Raw genomic sequence first — 18,928 nt, forward strand, 5'->3', positions numbered from 1 at the left:
ACGGCAAAAGGAGCTCAAAATAAACCAAATGATCGCTGCCACCAGCCCAGTCCCTGAATGACTTGCACCGATCCAAAAACCATCCTACAAGAGTGTCTAGGGTCTGTAGAAGGCTAGAGACCCAAGAGAGCTGTAACTTAGCTTACAGTGCCCTCTTGTGTCGTGTTGCACTAAAATGGCGACACGATAAAAGAAACTACAGGAAACAGCGTTCCCCGGTACTGACTGTCTTAAGGGCATGTCAGTTTCCCCGTAAGAAAGGAGCGAAAGCCCAGAGGAGTACGGCAGAAGGCTGCACTTCTCTGGCAAAGTCAAGAAAACAGGTTGAAAACAATAGCAAAAAGTTTAGGGGTTGCCACATGGAAGGAAAGTTCCCTACAAGAACGAAATCTTTCCTAACAAGGGGAAAAGGAGGGATGTTGTGTACGTAGTACACAGAATGCACATGCGCGGCCTACAAGCCGGCGCATGCGCAGTTAGTAATAAAGGCGGCGCCCGGCAGTTGGAGCCGGAGCGCCGGAGCAAGCAGATGTCTCCGTGTCTGTTCCTGCGCGGCGTTGCAGCGCGCAGGGCCCATACGCCGGAGGGGCCCGCATTACACCAGCGGCCCCCCCCGATCACCACAGGGAGCAGGGACAGATAGGAAGAACTCCTCTGAGGAGGAACAGCTGGTAGTTAGCCTTCTTTGGAGATGAGAACTTGATCACCACGGGAGAGGATTGTTGAGAGGGTTACAGAGGGGGAGGTCTGAGATCAGAAAATCCTGAGTATTCTCAGCAGTTTGTAGGGCCAACGACATGAAGAGTTGCCGATCTCGTAAAAGTCCAGGTCAGGAAGCATACAGGTTCATGTTGAATTCTCCAAGTAGGCGGAGTTGAGTGGTAGGAGGCCAGGATGGAGAAGTCCATCCACTGAGAGAGGAAGGGGCAGGCAAATAGCCACGGTGAGAGAATGGGCAGGAAAGAGAGAATGCATGCAGACAAGGCATTCGTGAGAGGAGTCGGCCTGCATAGGAAAGCAATTTACTACAGGAATCAAGGATACTCCCCCTCAAGAACTGATGGATCTGGGCATGGAGAGGAACTTGTCATCAGGGAGGAGAGTGTCAAAGCTCGAGACAGCGCTGGCCGTCGACCATGTCTCGGTTAGACCAAGGACATCAAGGTCGGGTTCTTCCGGGAAATGGCAGATGTCAGATGAGTGTTTGAAACTGAGTGAGAGTTGAGAGTGGGGAGGGGTACAAATCAGTAATCCCTGCGGAGGTGTAGAAGGAGCCTGAACTAGGGCAGATGAGGAAGGAGAGAGGAAAGGAAGCAGAAGAAGGGAGAGAAGAGACAGAAGGAGAGCATGATCAATCCGGGAGCTAGGTGTGGTGAGAAGGTTAGACGGGGAGGTCTGAGTCTCAGGATTGGAATGGGAAGGAGTTGGATATCACATCTCATGCTATAGGGAGGTTCTCAGGTTTGATACTAGAAGCATTGAGATATCACATCTCATGCTATCGGAAGGGTCTCAGGATTGGAATGGGAAGGAGTTGGATATCACATCTCATGCTAAAGGAAAGGTCTCAGGTTTGTAAGGGGAACGATTTGGATCTCACATCTCATGTTTTAGGACGGGTCTCAGGTATGGTATTAGAAGCATTGAGATATCACATCTCATGGTATAAGGGTCTCAGGATTGGAATGGGAAGAAGTAGGATATCACATCTCAAGCTATCTCAGGATTGGAATGGGAAGGAGTTTGATATCACATCTCAAGCTATAGGAAGGGTCTCAGGTTTGGGAAGGGAAGGATTTGGATTGCACATCTCATGTTATAGGATGGGTCTCAGGTTTAGAATGGGAAATAATTGGATATCCCTTCTCATGCTATAGGAAGGGTCTCAGGATTGGAATGGGAAGGAGTTTGATATCACATCTCAAGCTATAGGAAGGGTCTCAGGTTTGGGAAGGGAAGGATTTGGATTGCACATCTCATGTTATAGGATGGGTCTCAGGTTTAGAATGGGAAATAATTGGATATCCCTTCTCATGCTATAGGAAGGGTCTCAGGTTGGAATGGGAAGGAGTTGGATATCACATCTCATGTTATAGGAAGGGTCTCAGGATTGGAATGGGAAGGATTTGGTTATCACATCTCTTGCTATAGGAAGGGTCTCGGGTTTTTTATTAGAAACATTGAGATATCACATCTCATGCTATCGGAAGGATCTCAGGTTTGGTATTAGAAGCATTGAGATATCACATCTCATGCTATAGTAAGGGTCTCAGCATTGGAATGGGAAGGAGTTGGATATCACATCTCATGCTAAAGGAAGGGTGTCAGGTTTGGTAGAAGCATTGAGATATCCCATCTCATGCTATAGGAGGGGTCTCAGGATTGGAATGGGAAGGAGTTGGATATCACATCTCATGCCATAGGAAGGGTCTCAGGTTTGGTATAAGCATTGAGATATCACATCTCTGCTATCCGAAGGGTCTCAGGATTGGAATGGGAAGGACTTAGATATCACATCTCATGCTATTGGGAGGGTCTCAGTTTTGTTATTAGAAGCATTGAGATATCACATCTCATGCTATCGGAAGGGTCTCAGGATTGGAATGAGAAGGAGCTGGATATCACATCTCATGCTAAAGGAGGGGTCTCAGGTTTGGAAGGGGAAGGATTTGGATATCACATCTCATGTTATAGGACGGGTCTCAGGTTTGGTATTAGAAGCATTAAGATATCACATCTCATGGTGTAGGAAGGGTTTCAGGATTGGAATGGGAAGGAGTTGGATATCATATCTCATGCTATAGGAAGGGTCTCAGGATTGGATTGGGAAGGAGTTTGATATCAAATCTCATGCCATAGGAAGGGTCTCAGGTTTGGTATTAGAAGCATTGAGATATCACATCTCATGCTATAGGAAGTGTCTGAGGATTGGAATGGGAAGGAGTCTGATATCACATCTCATGCTATAGAAGGTTCTCAGGTTTGGTAGAAGCATTGAGATATCACATCTCATGCTAAAGGAAGAGTCTCAGGATTGGAATGGGAAGGAGTTGGATATCACGTCTCATGTTATAGGAAGGGTCTCAGGTTTGGTAGTAGAAACATTGAGATATCAAATCTCATACCATAGGAAGGGATGCAGGATTGGAATGGGACGGAGTTTGATATCACATTTCATGCTATAGGAAGGGTCCAGGTTTAGTATTAGAAGCATTGAGATATCACATCTCATGCTATAGGAAGGGTCTCAGGATTGGAATGGGAAGGAGTTGGATATCACATCTCATGCCATAGGAAGGGTCTCAGGTTTGGTATAAGCATTGAGATATAACATCTCTGCTATCGGAAGTGTCTCAGGATTGGGATGGGAAGGAGTTGGATATCACATCTCATACTATAGGAAGGGTCTCAGGTTTGGAACGGGAAGGAGTTGGATATCCCATCTCATGTTATAGGACGGGTCTCAGGTTTGGTATTAGAAGCATTGAGATATCACATCGCATGCTGTAGGAAGGATTTCAGGTTTGGAATTGGAAGGAATTGGATATCACATCTCATGTCATAGCAAGGATCTCAGGTTTGGTATTAGAAGCATTGAGATATCACATCTCATGCTATAGGCATGGTCTCAGATTGGAATGGGAAGGAGTTGGATATCACATCTCATACTATATGAAGGGACTCAGATTTGGTATTACAAGCATTGTGATATTTCATCTCATGCTATAGGAAGGGTCTCAGGATTGGATTGGGACGGATTCGGATATCACATCTCATGCTATAGGAAGGGTTTCAGGTTTGGAATGGGAAGGATTTGTATACCACATCTCTTGCTATAGGAAGGGCCTCAGGTTTGGTATGAGAAACATTGAGATATCACATCTCATGGTATGGGAAGGGTCTCAGGATTCGAATGGGAAGGAGTTTGATATCACATCTCATGCCATAGGAAGGGTCTCAGGTTTGGTAGAAGCATTGAGATATCACATCTCATGCTATCAGAAGGGTCTCAGGATTGGATTGGGAAGGAGTTGGATATCCCATATCATGCTATAGGAAGGGTCTCAGGTTTGGTATTAGAAGCATTGAGATATCACGTCTCATGCTATAGGAAGGGTCTCAGGATTGGAATGGGAAGGAGTTGGATATCACATTTCATGTTAGAGGTAGGATCTCAGGTTTGTTAGAGGCATTGAGATATCACATCTCATGCTATCAGAAGGGTCTCAGGGTTGGAATGGGAAGGAGTTGGATATCACATCTCATGCCAAAGGGAGGGTCTCAGGTTTGGAAGGGGAAGGATTTGGATATCACATCTCGTGTTATAGGAAGGATCTCAGGTTTGGTATTAGAAGAATTGAGATGTCACATCTCATGCTATCGGAAGGATCTCAGGTTTGGTATTAGAAGCATTGAGATATCACATCTCATGCTCTCAGAAGGGTCTCAGGATTGGAATGGGAAGGAGTTGGATATCACATCTCATGCTATAGGAAGGGTCTCAGGATTGGAATGGGAAGGAGTTTTATATGACATCACATGCCATAGGAAGGATCTCAGGTTTGGTATTAGAAGCATTGAGACATCACATCTCATGCTATAGGAGGGGTCTCAGGATTGGAATGGGAAGGAGTTGGATATCACATCTCATGCCATAGGAAGGGTCTCAGGTTTGGTATTAGAAGCATTGAGATATCACATCTCATGCTATAGGAAGTGTCTGAGGATTGGAATGGGAAGGAGTCGGATATCACATCTCATGCTAGGGTCTCAGGTTTGTTAGAAGCATTGAGATATCACATCTCATGCTATAGGAAGAGTCTCAGGATTGGAATGGGAAGGAGTTGGATATCACATCTCATGCTATAGGAAGGGTCTCAGGTTTGGTATAAGCATTGAGATATCACATTTCATGCTATAGGAAGGGTCTCAGGATTGGAATGGGAAGGAGTTGGATATCACATCTCATGCTATAGGGAGGGTCTCACATTTGGAAAGGGAAGGAGTAGGATATCACATTTCATGTTAGAGGTAGGATCTCAGGTTTGGTATTAGAGGCATTGAGATATCACATCTCATGCTATCAGAAGGCTCTCAGGATTGGAATGGGAAGGAGTTGGATATCACATCTCATGCCAAAGGGAGGGTCTCAGGATTGGAAGGGGAAGTATTTGGATATCACATCTCGTGTTATAGGAAGGATCTCAGGTTTGGTATTAGAAGAATTGAGATATCACATCTCATGTTATCGGAAGAATCTCAGGTTTAGTATTAGAAGCATTGAGATATCACATCTCATGCTATCAGAAGGGTCTCAGGATTGGAATGGGAAGGAGTTGGATATCCCATCTCATGCTATAGGAAGGGTCTCAGGTTGGAATGGGAAGGAGTTGGATATCACATCTCATGCCATAGGAAGGATCTCAGGTTTGGTATTAGAAGCACTGAGACATCACATCTCATGCTATAGGGAGGGTCTCACGTTTGGAAAGGGAAGGAGTAGGATATCACATTTCATGTTAGAGGTAGGATCTCAGGTTTGGTATTAGAGGCATTGAGATATCACATCTCATGCTATCAGAAGGGTCTCAGGAATGGAATGGGAAGGAGTTGGATATCACATCTCATGCTAAAGGGAGGGTCTCAGGTTTGGAAGGCGAAGGATTTTGATATCACATCTCATGTTATAGGAAGGAAATCAGGTTTGGTATTAGAAGCATTGAGATATCGCATCTCATGCAATCGGAAGGATCTCAGGTTTGGTATTAGAGGCATTGAGATATCACATCTCATGCTATCGAAAGGGTATCAGGATTGGATTTGGAAGTAGTTGGATATCCCATCTCATGCTATAGGAAGGGTCTCAGGATTGGAATGGGAAATACTTCGATATCACATCTCATGCTATAGGAAGGCTCTCAGGTTTGGAAGGGGAAGGAGTTGGATATCACATTTCATGTTAGAGGTAGGATGTCAGGTTTGTTAGAGGCATTGAGATATCACATCTCATGCTATCAGAAGGGTCTCAGGATTCGAATGGGAAGGAGTTGGATATCACATCTCATGCCAAAGGGAGGGTCTCAGGTTTGGTATTAGAAGAATTGAGATATCACATCTCATGCTATCGGAAGGATCTCAGGTTTGGTATTAGAAGCATTGAGATATCACATCTCATGCTCTCAGAAGGGTCTCAGGATTGGAATGGGAAGGAGTTGGATATCACATCTCATGTTATAGGAAGGGTCTCAGGATTGGAATGGGAAGGAGTTGGATATCACATCTCATGCTATAGGAAGGTTCTCAGATTTGGTATAAGCATTGAGATATCACATCTCATGCTATAGGAAGGGTCTCAGGATTGGAATGGGAAGGAGTTGGATATCACATCTCATGCTAAAGGGAGGGTCTCAGGTTTGGAAGGGGAAGGATTTGGATATCACATCTCATGTTATAGGAAGGATCTCAGGTTTGGTATTAGAAGCATTGAGATACATCTCATGCTAACGGAAGGGTATCAGGATTGGATTTGGAAGTAGTTGGATATCCCATCTCATGCTATAGGAAGCATGGTTGGAATGGGAAGGTGTTGGGTATCACATCTCATGTTATAGGAAGGGTCTCAGGATTGAAATGGGAAATACTTCAATATCACATCTCATGCTATAGGAAGGCTCTCAGGTTTGGATGGGGAAGGAGTTGGATATCACATTTCCCATCTCATGCTATAGGAAGGGTCTCAGGTTTGGTATTAGAAGCATTGAGATATCACATCTCATGCTATAGGAAGGGTCTCAGGATTGAAATGGGAAGGAGTTGGATATCACATCTCAGGTGTCGAGTCATAATTTCGAAAACATAATTTCGAAAGTCAAAAAAGTCGAATCAAAAATGTCGAAAAAAAAATGTTGAATTGTTTTTTTTTTCGATATTTTTTTTTGGGCTCTTGTTTCTGTGAAAAAAATAGGTAAAAATAAAAAAAAGGGGGGTTGGGGGGGAACCCCCCCCATTTCGAAAAAAAAACGTAATTAAAAAAAAATTCGACATTTTTTTTTTCGACGTTTTTTTTTCGACTTTTTGACTTTCGAATATTTTGTATTCGAAATTATGTCTATGAACCCACATCTCATGCCATAGGTAGGGTCTCAGGTTTGGTATAAGCATTGAGATATCGCATCTCTGCTATCGGAAGGGTCTCAGGATTGGAATGGGAAGGAGCTGGATATCACATCTCATGCTAAAGGAAGGGTCTCAGGTTTGGAAGGGGAAGGATTTGGATATCACATCTCATGTTATAGGACGGGTCTCAGGTTTGGTATTAGAAGCATTAAGATATCACATCTTATGGTATAGTAAGGGTTTCAGGATTGGAATGGGAAGGAGTTGGATATCATATCTCATGCTATAGGAAGGGTCTCAGGATTGGAATGGGAAGGAGTTTGATATCAAATCTCATGCCATAGGAAGGGTCTCAGGTTTGGTATTAGAAGCATTGAGATATCACATCTCATGCTATAGGAAGTGTCTGAGGATTGGAATGGGAAGGAGTTGGATATCACATCTCATGCTATAGGAAGGGTCTCAGGATTGGATTTGGAAGTAGTTGGATATCCCATCTCATGCTATAGGAAGGGTCTCAGGTTGGAATGGGAAGGAGTTGGATATCACATCTCATGTTATAGGAAGGGTCTCAGGATTGGAATGGGAAGGACTTCGATATCACATCTCATGTTAAAGGAAGGCTCTCAGGTTTGGAAGGGGAAGGAGTTGGATATCACATTTCATGTTAGATGTAGGATCTCAGGTTTGGTATTAGAGGCATTGAGACATCACATCTCATGCTATCAGAAGGGTCTAAGGATTGGAATGGGAAGGAGTTGGATATCACATCTCACACTAAAGGGAGGGTCTCTGGTTTGGAAGGGGAAGGATTTGGATATCACATCTCATGTTATAGGAAGGATCTCAGGTTTGGTATTAGAAGCATTGAGATATCACATCTCATGCTATCGGAAGGATCTCAGGTTTGGTATTAGAAGCATTGAGATATCACATCTCATGCTATCAGAAGAGTCTCAGGATTGGAATGGGAAGGAGTTGGATATCACATCTCATGCTAAAGGGAGGGTCTCAGGATTGGAATGGGAAGGAGTTGGATATCACATCTCATGCTAAAGGAAGGGTCTCAGGTTTGGTAGAAGCATTGAGATATCACATCTCATGCTATAGGAAGGGTCTCAGGATTGGAATGGGAAGGAGTTGGATATCACATCTCATGCCATAGGAAGGGTCTCAGGTTTGGTATAAGGATTGAGATATCACATCTCTGCTATCCGAAGGGTCTCAGGATTGGAATGGGAAGGACTTAGATATCACATCTCATGCTATAGGGAGGGTCTCAGTTTTGATATTAGAAGCATTGAGATATCACATCTCATGCTATCGGAAGGGTCTCAGGATTGGAATGAGAAGGAGCTGGATATCACATCTCATGCTAAAGGAAGGGTCTCAGGTTTGGAAGGGGAAGGATTTGGATATCACATCTCATGTTATAGGACGGGTCTCAGGTTTGGTATTAGAAGCATTGAGATATCACATCTCATGCTATAGGAAGTGTCTGAGGATTGGAATGGGAAGGAGTCGGATATCACATCTAATGCTATAGGAAGGGTCTCAGGTTTGGTAGAAGCATTGAGATATCACATCTCATGCTATAGGAAGAGTCTCAGGATTGGAATGGGAAGGAGTTGGATATCACATCTCATGCTATAGGACGGCTCTCAGGTTTGGAATGGGAAGGAGTTGGATATCACATCTCATGCCATAGGAAGGGTCTCAGGTTTGGTATTAGAAGCATTGAGATATCACATCTCATGCTATAGGAAGTGTCTGAGGATTGGAATGGGAAGGAGTCGGATATCACATCTCATGCTAGGGTGTCAGGTTTGTTAGAAACATTGAGATATCACATCTCATGCTATAGGAAGAGTCTCAGGATTGGAATGGGAAGGAGTTGGATATCACATCTCATGCTATAGGAAGGGTCTCAGGTTTGGTATAAGCATTGAGATATCACATCTCATGCTATAGGAAGGGTCTCAGGATTGGAATGGGAAGGAGTTGGATATCACATTTCATGCTATAGGGAGGGTCTCACATTTGGAAAGGGAAGGAGTAGGATATCACATTTCATGTTAGAGGTAGGATCTCAGGTTTGGTATTAGAGGCATTGAGATATCACATCTCATGCTATCAGAAGGCTCTCAGGATTGGAATGGGAAGGAGTTGGATATCACATCTCATGCCAAAGGGAGGGTCTCAGGTTTGGAAGGGGAAGTATTTGGATATCACATCTCGTGTTATAGGAAGGATCTCAGGTTTGGTATTAGAAGAATTGAGATATCACATCTCATGTTATCGGAAGGATCTCAGGTTTAGTATTAGAAGCATTGAGATATCACATCTCATGCTATCAGAAGGGTCTCAGGATTGGAATGGGAAGGAGTTGGATATCCCATCTCATGCTATAGGAAGGGTCTCAGGTTGGAATGGGAAGGAGTTGGATATCACATCTCATGCCATAGGAAGGATCTCAGGTTTGGTATTAGAAGCACTGAGACATCACATCTCATGCTATAGGGAGGGTCTCACGTTTGGAAAGGGAAGGAGTAGGATATCACATTTCATGTTAGAGGTAGGATCTCAGGTTTGGTATTAGAGGCATTGAGATATCCCATCTCATGCTATCAGAAGGGTCTCAGGAATGGAATGGGAAGGAGTTGGATATCACATCTCATGCTAAAGGGAGGGTCTCAGGTTTGGAAGGCGAAGGATTTTGATATCACATCTCATGTTATAGGAAGGAAATCAGGTTTGGTATTAGAAGCATTGAGATATCGCATCTCATGCAATCGGAAGGATCTCAGGTTTGGTATTAGAGGCATTGAGATATCACATCTCATGCTATCGAAAGGGTATCAGGATTGGATTTGGAAGTAGTTGGATATCCCATCTCATGCTATAGGAAGGGTCTCAGGATTGGAATGGGAAATACTTCGATATCACATCTCATGCTATAGGAAGGCTCTCAGGTTTGGAAGGGGAAGGAGTTGGATATCACATTTCATGTTAGAGGTAGGATGTCAGGTTTGTTAGAGGCATTGAGATATCACATCTCATGCTATCAGAAGGGTCTCAGGATTCGAATGGGAAGGAGTTGGATATCACATCTCATGCCAAAGGGAGGGTCTCAGGTTTGGTATTAGAAGAATTGAGATATCACATCTCATGCTATCGGAAGGATCTCAGGTTTGGTATTAGAAGCATTGAGATATCACATCTCATGCTCTCAGAAGGGTCTCAGGATTGGAATGGGAAGGAGTTGGATATCACATCTCATGTTATAGGAAGGGTCTCAGGATTGGAATGGGAAGGAGTTGGATATCACATCTCATGCTATAGGAAGGTTCTCAGATTTGGTATAAGCATTGAGATATCACATCTCATGCTATAGGAAGGGTCTCAGGATTGGAATGGGAAGGAGTTGGATATCACATCTCATGCTAAAGGGAGGGTCTCAGGTTTGGAAGGGGAAGGATTTGGATATCACATCTCATGTTATAGGAAGGATCTCAGGTTTGGTATTAGAAGCATTGAGATACATCTCATGCTAACGGAAGGGTATCAGGATTGGATTTGGAAGTAGTTGGATATCCCATCTCATGCTTTAGGAAGCATGGTTGGAATGGGAAGGTGTTGGGTATCACATCTCATGTTATAGGAAGGGTCTCAGGATTGAAATGGGAAATACTTCAATATCACATCTCATGCTATAGGAAGGCTCTCAGGTTTGGAAGGGGAAGGAGTTGGATATCACATTTCCCATCTCATGCTATAGGAAGGGTCTCAGGATTGAAATGGGAAGGAGTTGGATATCACATCTCAGGTGTCCAGTCATAATTTCGAAAACATAATTTCGAAAGTCAAAAAAGTCGAATCAAAAATGTCGAAAAAAAAATGTTGAATTGTTTTTTTTTCGATATTTTTTTTTGGGCTCTAGTTTCTGTGAAAAAAATAGGTAAAAATAAAAAAAAGGGGGGTTGGGGGGGAACCCCCCCATTTCGAAAAAAAAACGTAATTAAAAAAAAAATTCGACATTTTTTTTTTCGACGTTTTTTTTTCGACTTTTTGACTTTCGAATATTTTGTATTCGAAATTATGTCTATGAACCCACATCTCATGCCATAGGAAGGGTCTCAGGTTTGGTATAAGCATTGAGATATCGCATCTCTGCTATCGGAAGGGTCTCAGGATTGGAATGGGAAGGAGCTGGATATCACATCTCATGCTAAAGGAAGGGTCTCAGGTTTGGAAGGGGAAGGATTTGGATATCACATCTCATGTTATAGGACGGGTCTCAGGTTTGGTATTAGAAGCATTAAGATATCACATCTTATGGTATAGTAAGGGTTTCAGGATTGGAATGGGAAGGAGTTGGATATCATATCTCATGCCATAGGAAGGGTCTCAGGATTGGAATGGGAAGGAGTTTGATATCAAATCTCATGCCATAGGAAGGGTCTCAGGTTTGGTATTAGAAGCATTGAGATATCACATCTCATGCTATAGGAAGTGTCTGAGGATTGGAATGGGAAGGAGTTGGATATCACATCTCATGCTATAGGAAGGGTCTCAGGATTGGATTTGGAAGTAGTTGGATATCCCATCTCATGCTATAGGAAGGGTCTCAGGTTGGAATGGGAAGGAGTTGGATATCACATCTCATGTTATAGGAAGGGTCTCAGGATTGGAATGGGAAGGACTTCGATATCACATCTCATGTTATAGGAAGGCTCTCAGGTTTGGAAGGGGAAGGAGTTGGATATCACATTTCATGTTAGATGTAGGATCTCAGGTTTGGTATTAGAGGCATTGAGACATCACATCTCATGCTATCAGAAGGGTCTAAGGATTGGAATGGGAAGGAGTTGGATATCACATCTCACACTAAAGGGAGGGTCTCTGGTTTGGAAGGGGAAGGATTTGGATATCACATCTCATGTTATAGGAAGGATCTCAGGTTTGGTATTAGAAGCATTGAGATATCACATCTCATGCTATCGGAAGGATCTCAGGTTTGGTATTAGAAGCATTGAGATATCACATCTCATGCTATCAGAAGGGTCTCAGGATTGGAATGGGAAGGAGTTGGATATCACATCTCATGCTAAAGGGAGGGTCTCAGGATTGGAATGGGAAGGAGTTGGATATCACATCTCATGCTAAAGGAAGGGTCTCAGGTTTGGTAGAAGCATTGAGATATCACATCTCATGCTATAGGAAGGGTCTCAGGATTGGAATGGGAAGGAGTTGGATATCAGATCTCATGCCATAGGAAGGGTCTCAGGTTTGGTATAAGGATTGAGATATCACATCTCTGCTATCCGAAGGGTCTCAGGATTGGAATGGGAAGGACTTAGATATCACATCTCATGCTATAGGGAGGGTCTCAGTTTTGATATTAGAAGCATTGAGATATCACATCTCATGCTATCGGAAGGGTCTCAGGATTGGAATGAGAAGGAGCTGGATATCACATCTCATGCTAAAGGAAGGGTCTCAGGTTTGGAAGGGGAAGGATTTGGATATCACATCTCATGTTATAGGACGGGTCTCACGTTTGGTATTAGAAGCATTAAGATATCACATCTCATGGTATAGGAATGGTTTCAGGATTGGAATGGGAAGGAGTTGGATATCATATCTCATGCTATAGGAAGGGTCTCAGGTTTGGTATTAGAAGCATTGAGATATCACATCTCATGCTATAGGAAGTGTCTGAGGATTGGAATGGGAAGGAGTAGGATATCATCTAATGCTATAGGAAGGGTCTCAGGTTTGGTAGAAGCATTGAGATATCACATCTCATGCTATAGGAAGAGTCTCAGGATTGGAATGGGAAGGAGTTGGATATCACATCTCATGCTATAGGACGGCTCTCAGGTTTGGAAGGGGAAGGAGTTGGATATCACATTTCATGTTAGAGGTAGGATCTCAGGTTTGGTATTAGAGGCATTGAGACATCACTTCTCATGCTATCAGAAGGGTCTCAGGATTTGAATGGGAAGGAGTTGGATATCACATCTCACGCTAAAGGGAGGGTCTCAGGTTTGGAAGGGGAAGGATTTGGATATCACATCTCATGTTATAGGAAGGATCTCAGGTTTGGTATTAGAAGCATTGTGATATCACATCTCATGCTATCGGAAGGATCTCAGGTTTGGTATTAGAATCATTGAGACATCACATCTCATGCTATCAGAAGGGTTTCAGGATTGGAATGGGAAGGAGTTGGATATCACATCTCATGCTAAAGGGAGGGTCTCAGGTTTGGAAGGGGAAGGATTTGGATATCACATCTCATGTTATAGGAAGGATCTCAGGTTTGGTATTAGAAGCATTGAGATATCACATCTCATGCTATAGTAAGGGTCTCAGCATTGGAATGGGAAGGAGTTGGATATCACATCTCATGCTAAAGGAAGGGTGTCAGGTTTGGTAGAAGCATTGAGATATCCCATCTCATGCTATAGGAGGGGTCTCAGGATTGGAATGGGAAGGAGTTGGATATCACATCTCATGCCATAGGAAGGGTCTCAGGTTTGGTATAAGCATTGAGATATCACATCTCTGCTATCCGAAGGGTCTCAGGATTGGAATGGGAAGGACTTAGATATCACATCTCATGCTATAGGGAGGGTCTCAGTTTTGATATTAGAAGCATTGAGATATCACATCTCATGCTATAGGAAGGGACGCAGGATTGGAATGGGACGGAGTTTGATATCACATCTCATGCTATAGGAAGGGTCTCAGGTTTGGAAGGGGAAGGATTTGGATATCACATCTCATGTTATAGGACGGGTCTCAGGTTTGGTATTAGAAGCATTAAGATATCACATCTCATGGTGTAGGAAGGGTTTCAGGATTGGAATGGGAAGGAGTTGGATATCATATCTCATGCTATAGGAAGGGTCTCAGGATTGGATTGGGAAGGAGTTTGATATCAAATCTCATGCCATAGGAAGGGTCTCAGGTTTGGTATTAGAAGCATTGAGATATCACATCTCATGCTATAGGAAGTGTCTGAGGATTGGAATGGGAAGGAGTCGGATATCACATCTCATGCTATAGAAGGATCTCAGGTTTGGTAGAAGCATTGAGATATCACATCTCATGCTATAGGAAGAGTCTCAGGATTGGAATGGGAAGGAGTTGGATATCACGTCTCATGTTATAGGAAGGGTCTCAGGTTTGGTAGTAGAAACATTGAGATATCAAATCTCATGCTATAGGAAGGGACGCAGGATTGGAATGGGACGGAGTTTGATATCACATCTCATGCTATAGGAAGGGTCTCAGGTTTGGTATAAGCATTGAGATATAACATCTCTGCTATCGGAAGTGTCTCAGGATTGGGATGGGAAGGAGTGTGGCATGAGATGTGATATCAACCTCCTTCCCATTCCAATCCCGAGACCCTTCCTATAGCTTGAGATGTGATATCCAACTCCTTCCCATTCCAATTCTGAGACCCTTCCTATACCAGGACACTTGCTATCTCAATGCTTCTAATACCAAACCTGACACCCGTCCTATAACATGAGTTGTGATATCCAAATCCTTCCCCTTCCAAACCTTAGACCCTTCCTTTATCATGAGATGTGATATCCAAGTCCTTCCCATTCCAATCCTGAGACCCTTCCTATAGCATGAGATGTGATATCTCAATGCTTCTAATACCAAAACTGAGACCCTTCCTAGAACATGATATGGGATATCCAACTCCTTCCCATTCCAATCCTAAAACCCTTCCGATAGCAGAGATGTGATATCTCAATGCTTATACCAAACCTGAGACCCTTCCTATGGCATGAGATGTCATATACAACTCCTTCCCATTCCAATCCTGAGACCCTTCCTAAAGCATGAGATGTGATATCTCAATGCTTATACCAAATCTGAGACCCTTCCTATAGCATGAGATGTGATATCCCATTCCTTCCCATTCCAAAATGAGACCCTTCCTGTAGCATGAGATGTGATGTCTCAATGCTTCTAATACCAAATCTGAGATCCTTCCTATAACACGAGATGTGATATCAAAATCCTTCCCCTTCCAAACCTGAGACCCTCCCTTTGGCATGAGATGTGATATCCAACTCCTTCCCATTCCAATCCTGAGACCCTTCCTACAGCATGAGATGTGATATCTCAATGATTCTAATAACAAACCCGAGACCCGTCCTATAACATGAGATGGGATATCCAACTCCTTCCCATTCCAATCCTGAGACCCTTCCTATAGCATGAGATGTGATATCTCAATGCTTATACCAAACCTGAGACCCTTCCTATAGCATGAGATGTTGTTAAGACGGATTTCTGAACTCTGTCCTGGTGGCGCAGAAGTTCAGAAGGCCAACCTAATTACTTGGAACAGGGTAACCTCTGGACAAGCCAGACCAATCAAGGTAGCGATCGCGGCGGTCAAGACTAGGTCTCAAGAGGGGTGAGGGTGACTGAAAGCCCGCAATGAGCACACAAAGCAAGAGCGCGTACAAACTACTCCAAACAGTTGTTTATATCAAAAATAGATACACATTTATTATAAGGCCTTGAAACTAATAACCACAGTAAAAGCAGCGATATACAACGATATTAAACCAACACATACACTATCCACCCAATATATATACAGAATACTCAGTTTCACAGCATTAGCAGCACGAAATATGTTATCCACCTGCAGGGGAAGGAAAACAGGCAGTGCGAACCAATGCGTGTGATATGTCCGCCTTCTGAGGCCCCTAACTAGATGGTAGTCCAATCCCTACGAAGAGTGGAGCCTAGCGCTCAAAAGTACCTGCACACGCCGGTGCCAATGGGCAGAAGGTGAAGCTCTTCGGAGGACGTTGGACAGCTCTGTAGGGTGCCCTAATGAAGGAGAACACGGTCCGCGACTCTAGCGCAGCCTCCACTGTGAGGCAGAAGCAGGGCGCGAGTACGGACAAGGGGTGCTGTATTCACAGCGGGGAAAAGCAAAGGGCACGGCAGGAGGGCGACCAGATCCTAGCTAATCTACTCACCGGTCCCCGAAGCAAGCAGGCCCGAGCTTCTCCTCGATAGATGCAGCTTCTGGCAGGTTCTGAAGAGCAGGGAACGTCTCGTCGTCGTGCAGAGTAAAAAGACGTCCCGATCGAAGAAACAAGCACAGTTTTGTCGCCACAGCAGGGCAACGGAACGGCCGGGTGTATTCAAGCCAAACGAGCACCGTTCACCTCTAGCTTAGGGTTGCTAAGCAAACGAAGCGTGTGAGCGTGCCCCGGACTCAGAATACCACCCAACCTGTCGGCGATTACAGAGCAGGACTCCTTAGTAAGCTGGTCAGTCAACTGGATGGCCCAGAGACACTTCCGAAGGCTTACGGCAGGAGTTGATGAAGGTGCCGGGAATAGCTGGTCCTGCTATTCCAATAGGTCGAAGCGCCAGTACAGGCCTTCTTGTTCGATCTTAGGTGGAAAGGGCTTCACCGGACGACAGCAATGAGGAGCAGAAGTTCTTCAGGGGGTCACCAGCGATTCCTCGGTCCAGCCTCGTGTTCGCAGGATACTTGGCTCCTGTATCCCTGGGTTCGTAAGAACTCAGGAGATCGACATGGTAGTGGTGTTTCCAGCTCCCTCTTATCCACGGTTCCCTTCGCGCCAAAACGGAGGGGAGCCAATGGGAGATCCGCTCATCAACACACATACCATACGTGGACCAATCACGGACCACGGTGGTCCCAGGCATTCACACCACCCTAGACTCTCTGGCACCCAGGATGTGTATTGGGACCAGACAGCCCATCCCACATCCTGGGGGCACTCAAACGACATGTAGAAGCCCGCGAAAGCAACCGTGTTTCGCGGGAAACTACATGCCCAAATAAGGAAGGCCCCGGGTCGCCTGACCCGGGGGAAGGTAAAGGGAGCAAGACGGACAGTGGACTAGACAAAGGAGCCTCGTGGTCCGGCCATTTTGTGTAGCCGGGCCACCCTTTTGTGTTCGCGGCAAAAACGTGCTCAGAACGGCAAAAGGAGCTCAAAATAAACCAAATGATCGCTGCCACCAGCCCAGTCCCTGAATGACTTGCACCGATCCAAAAACCATCCTACAAGAGTGTCTAGGGTCTGTAGAAGGCTAGAGACCCAAGAGAGCTGTAACTTAGCTTACAGTGCTCTCTTGTGTCGTGTTGCACTAAAATGGCGACACGATAAAAGAAACTACGGGAAACAGCGTTCCCCGGTACTGACTGTCTTAAGGGCATGTCAGTTTCCCCGTAAGAAAGGAGCGAAAGCCCAGAGGAGTACGGCAGAAGGCTGCACTTCTCTGGCAAAGTCAAGAAAACAGGTAGAAAACAATAGCAAAAAGTTTAGGGGTTGCCACATGGAAGGAAAGTTCCCTACAATAACGAAATCTTTCCTAACACTCGCCCCTCCCAGACTATGGACAGGGGGAACTAATCCACCCCTGGATGAGTCTCTTGTTCAGGTCGGTAAAACATTCTGGACAACCCATCAGCATTGCTATGTTGGACACCTGGCCTATGCTCAATAGTGAAGTCGAAGCCTTGTAGACTTATGGACCACCTAAGCAACTTTGGATTCTCCCCCTTCATGTTCATTAGCCACTTTAACGGCTTATGGTCAGTCTGCACAGTGAAGTGGGTCCCATAGAGGTAGGGCCTCAGCTTCCTTAGGGCCCACACAACAGAGAAACATTCTTTCTCTACCGTGGACCATCTGAGCTCTCTGTCCTTAAGCTGGCGACTAATAAAACCGATAGGGTGTTCCTTACCCTTCTCATCTACTTGTGATAGTACAGCTCCTATCCCAGTGTCAGAGGCATCCGTCTGCACGATAAAAGGTCTTTGATAATCAGGGGCCCTGAGCACAGGGGCCTGGCACAAGGAGTCTTTCAAGCCATTGAAGGCCTTCTCACACTCGTCAGTCCAAGTTACCTTCTTGGGTTTCTTCGGAGTTGTGAGGGCAGTCAGAGGAGCAGCTATGGTGCCATAGTCTGCCATAAAATTGCGGTAATAACCCGTGAGTCCTAAGAAGGCTCTCACTTGGGTTTGTGTAGTGGGGGTAGGCCAGTCTTGTACTGCTTGTACTTTACTGGGGAGAGGCTGTATCCTTCCTCCACCTACTTCATGCCCAAGGTAAACCACTGAGCCTTGTCCAATCTGGCATTTACTCGCCTTTATGGTCAAGTGGGCTTTCTGAAGAGCCTGGAGCACAATCCCGAGGTGTTTCACATGGTCTTCCCAGGTGGCACTGAAAACTGCTATATCGTCCAGATATGCAAGACAGAATTCGTCCAACCCATTCAACACATGATTCACAAGCCTCTGGAAAGTGGCAGGTGCATTCTTCAATCCGAACGGCATTACCCGGAATTGGTAAAGCCCGTCGGGAGTTGAAAATGCTGTCTTCTCCTTGGCATGTTCTGCTAAAGCTATTTGCCAATAGCCCGCAGTCAGGTCAAACGTGCTGAGGTACTTGGAGGCACCCAAGGTATCCACCAGCTCGTCAGTTCGAGGCAAGGGGTGAGCGTCTGTCTTGGTGACAGCATTCAGAGCCCTGTAATCCACGCAGAACCTCAATTCAGAAGTGCCTGCTTTTGGAACCAGAACCACAGGACTGGACCAAGGACTACTAGAGGGTTCAATCACCCCAAGGTCTAACATCTTGTTGACCTCGGTCTTAATATAAGACCGTACTTTATCCGACATCCTGTATCCCCTACTTTTGGTAGGTACACTGTCTCCTGTGTCAATGTTATGTTTGCACCAAGGTGTCAAACCAGGCGACTGTGAAAACAGGGGGGA

This window comes from Ambystoma mexicanum, chromosome 14, assembly GCF_040938575.1.
Source record: "Ambystoma mexicanum isolate Mex_15411 chromosome 14, UKY_AmexF1_1, whole genome shotgun sequence".
Lineage (NCBI taxonomy): Eukaryota > Metazoa > Chordata > Amphibia > Caudata > Ambystomatidae > Ambystoma > Ambystoma mexicanum.